The sequence below is a fragment of the Ylistrum balloti genome, unplaced genomic scaffold, assembly GCF_031769215.1.
Source record: "Ylistrum balloti isolate Yb309-2 unplaced genomic scaffold, AGI_CSIRO_Ybal_v1 Utg370298, whole genome shotgun sequence".
Lineage (NCBI taxonomy): Eukaryota > Metazoa > Mollusca > Bivalvia > Pectinida > Pectinidae > Ylistrum > Ylistrum balloti.
Window position 1 is genome coordinate 298,456 of NW_026782224.1, and position 4,823 is coordinate 303,278.

A 4,823-nucleotide genomic window follows, 5' to 3' on the forward strand; every position below is an offset into this window, starting at 1 on the left:
GGTCCTCATGATGATATCATTAAAAAAGGTTATATTTCTTTGTACAATATGAAGCTGGACGTGTTTGATGATCGTTTGCCTGTTGGTTCCGTTGTTGTATACCTTGTCCTCATTAGAAAACGTTACATTACTTACTTTGATTGACCAAGGTTTAAAAGGCTAGTGTCCTTCCGGAACACCTGGTCTTATTCTCTCTGTACTTCTTAGCAGTCTCTGTGTAAATATTTCGTTTGTTCACAATATGATAATGTTGAGATGTCGGTATTTTCTTGTTTTAATTTAATTGCATATCCATATATCATCTGTGTTAAGAATGAATTTGTTAAGGTTTGACACGGAAATAAAATAATGAATTGTCTAAATGCTAGACTCTGTCTGGGTGGTATGTTTTAGTATAATAATCAGTGTTAGATCTGTGTTATATAATGGAGAACTGCTATTTTACACTGACATATCACATGACCAGATGTCTTTTGTTACTTATTTAGTTTAAACTTTATTCTCATCCTTTATTGCAGTAGTACATACTGATACAAAAAAGATAGAAATCAGAAACAGATACAAATACTTACGTGAATCCATCTCCTTCCGTTCCTAACGCAGAAATGAAATAGTGGTCACTGTATAGCATGTATTACTTACATATTGCACGTTCAGGGAAAAGCGAAACAATAACAGTACATTATGTAAACAAAATGCAGATCCCGATGTAAAAAAGGGAACTAAATATGACCTTTCTACTATGAAAATTGCACAGAAGACACACAGGTGAATATCAACATTTAATACAAATTAAGGTATGATACTACTGAGAGAAACAAGAAATAAAACAGTGTCATACAGCTGATTCGTTCATCTAGGTGTGGTAGGTGCTGCTAAGAGCTTAAATGTTACACTAAGGAGGCAACTGAGTACACTTCGTAAATTTCATATATATATTAATTTTAGAAGAACATCAAGTAAAAGTTTTTATTCGGATCCGTGTCTCGGCCGACCTTTATACAATATGACGCCGCACGAACACCAAGTAGTGTAAATTTATAAAGTGTTTTGTTCTAATATAACATTGCATTGCGCAATAAATTTCAGTGTCGTGAAAATACCTCGTTTACATTGTTTTTAATTAAATGTAAACGGTTATGATACTTCATTAATTATAATAAACGATAATTTGAAAATATACAATATATATTGTAATTATGCTGTGAGAGAAAGGAAAGAATATTGTGAACCTAAACGCAACTAATGAACAAAAGGAATTAACATTCTGCCTAGAATATATTCACTGAAACATGACAGGTCGCTAGATAAATGTTTTCATGATATAATTATGGAGTTATTTGACAATAACCGTCTCCAACAAATCCAGTCCTTACTGTATGGTGAGCACAACCTGTAATTTTTGCAGGTAAATATTTCAGTCAGATTGTGACATTCATGGCGCCGGATGAGCAGATGCACTCTAACTGATGTAGTCTTCTAGCTATTTATAGACAATGATTAACAAGACAAGGGTTCGGATTCTTCGGGTCAAGTATAGATCACGGTTTCGTTTATGAGGGTTTTGATAGTTATTCAGAATAACACTCAGTACTTAACAAAGGAAAAGAATTACACATGCTTTCATTAAGGCAATATGCATTATAAAAAAACCTAAATTAGATTATCTTAACCTTGCGAAAGAAAATACATGTATAACATATATTAAGGTAATGTGAATCATTTCACTATTTTCATAGTAATAAACTTTTATTTCCACAAATATGTTTGAATTACCCTGATTCAGTGAAGCATTTTATTACATTTTTACTAATTAAATCTTTATAAAAAACAAAATGAAAATTAAAAAAGATGTATATTTGTATGCCCAGTGTGGATAAATTTACATTGGGACAAGGGACTTCACTTTATCAGTATAGTAAAGTAAAGCATTTCACAATTTCATAACAATAAACTGAACAGTACTTTCACACCAGCACAGGATCGTTTCTGATCCCATGCAACCGACATGAACTTTTGTTAAAATGTTCATACCTTATCGCAATACAACTCTTGGTGTTACAATTAGATATTCTTGATACAGAGAGAAAAAAAATATTTAAAAAAAAGATTTCGTATTATCAAAGGAGTTGTCTTTTTACCACACATGCTTTCTTAGACTACAAAACATAGGGTATAACATCGCTATAATATATCCTTATTTAACTTGCAATTGTGTCATTGTATTATGGCCTAGTTGATAAATGTACACATACATGTTAAAAAAACTCATGTAATACTGTTGCATACTTAATACTTAAGTGTAGCCTCTATAATCAGAATACATCTTTAAAGTGTAGCCTCTGTAACCAGAATTAAAGTGTAGTCTCTGTAACTAGAATTAAAGTGTAGTCTCTGTAACCAGAATTAAAGTGTAGTCTCTGTAACCAGAATTAAAGTGTAGCCTCTGTAACCAGAATTAAAGTGTAGTCTCTGTAACCAGAATTAAAGTGTAGCCTCTGTAACTAGAATTAAAGTGTAGTCTCTTTAACTAGAATTAAAGTGTAGTCTCTGTAACCAGAATTAAAGTGTAGCCTCTGTAACCAGAATTAAAGTGTAGTCTCTTTAACTAGAATTAAAGTGTAGCCTCTGTAACCAGAATTAAAGTGTAGCCTCTGTAACCAGAATTAAAGTGTAGTCTCTGTAACCAGAACTAGAATTAAAGTGTAGTCTCTGTAACCAGAATTAAAGTGTAGTCTCTGTAACTAGAATTAAAGTGTAGTCTCTGTAACTAGAATTAAAGTGTAGTCTCTGTAACCAGAATTAAAGTGTAGTCTCTGTAACCAGAATTAAAGTGTAGCCTCTGTAACCAGAATTAAAGTGTAGCTCTGTAACCAGAATTAAAGTGTAGTCTCTGTAACCAGAATTAAAGTGTAGTCTCTGTAACCAGAATTAAAGTGTAGTCTCTGTAACCAGAATTAAAGTGTAGCCTCTGTAACCAGAATTAAAGTGTAGCCTCTGTAACCAGAATTAAAGTGTAGCCTCTGTAACCAGAATTAAAGTGTAGCCTCTGTAACCAGAATTAAAGTGTAGCCTCTGTAACCAGAATTAAAGTGTAGCCTCTGTAATCAGAATTAAAGTGTAGCCTCTGTAACCAGAATTAAAGTGTAGCCTCTGTAACTAGAATTAAAGTGTAGTCTCTGTAACTAGAATTAAAGTGTAGTCTCTGTAATCAGAATTAAAGTGTAGTCTCTGTAACCAGAATTAAAGTGTAGCCTCTGTAATCAGAATTAAAGTGTAGCCTCTGTAACCAGAATTAAAATGTAGCCTGTGTAACCAGAATTAAAGTGTAGCCTTTGTAACCAGGATACATCTTTAAAGTGTAGTCTCTATAATCAGAATGCATCTTTAAAATTATTTCCACTGTAAATCAAAATGCAGCTTTACAATCACTGCATACTTCGAGGTAACAAAATAACGATGTTACCTCGTTATTCCGAACACAATATTGGTGACGCATTAATATGGTCACATGACCTACAATGTATTTCTCGAGCTCTGGCGTTCGAGTCACCAATAACAGCTGGTTTTGCTATTGATGTAAAAAATTAAAGTTAATAATCGATTACAAAATTGTATTATCGTCACGTAAATGTGAACAAACATCAAACTGAAATCTGGCAAAGTAGAGTTCAACTTCAGTAGTACTTAATCGAGATTATATGTACAAAAAAAAAACACAGTATTATCATCTCCCGCAGAGGAAAAACATAAACTCGTGTCATTGACTGCGGTAACCTTGTGAATTAAATAACATTATTCACAGAAGATCTTCGACAAAGAATATAGTCAGCATATTAAGCGGAAACTACGAATTGGTGAAAGTCTTAGTAGTCTTGATATCTTATCATGGGAACGTTGAAGGTATTGACAAACAAGATGGGCAACGCCTTGTAAAAATGTACTAAAAGACATCATGCTGAAGTTTGCGTATTTCTTGACACCAGTAGAGCAAAGTCTATTTACACTACCTCCTACACGACACCAATTTGTAAATCAATAGTACTGGTATAGCATTCAACATATTCCCCTAAAGCTGGCTTCATTATGTGCAAGTAGAACAGAACTTCATTAGTTCGAACACATACGAATTTATGCCTGGATAATCTTGATAAATTAGATACAATCTTCTTCATTAATAGGTCACACCAACATCGCTTATCCGAATTCTTGATGCACAACAAAATTAAGTTATGTTGATACAAACATATACAAAATACTTTCTGTTTACAACATAGACAAAACATGTTAGTGGAGAACCAGAACTTGATATTAATATTATACAGATATAACAGATCCTCGTTTATCCGGATCCGGATAGTAGAATTTATACTCATAAATCCGTCGATACCTACAGCAGATATTCTTTAACCTGAAAATAAAGAGTACAATACCGCCTTGCTACTATAGACCTAATATATTCACCTAGTTCATTTACCCATTTACAGCACGTAAGTACGTTATCTCGTTAATCCAGACAGGTATGTTAATCCGGACAAAACATATTGATTATGAATAACACTAATGATATGAACACAATATGGACGTTCAATCTTTATAACACAAACAAAATATGCACTGTATAACTTCGTTTGTCCAATTTCAGTCCGGAAATATGAATTGCATGGCTTTTTGTTCTTTCCAACTCGAGCACAACAAATGCTGCTGAAATTCTTTAATCCAAACACACCGGATGATAAAAAACTGGGTATTTCGGCCATGTTCTTTCCAGATGGTAACCATTGTTTATTTATTGAGGGCTGTTTCCTAACATCCAGTACTCG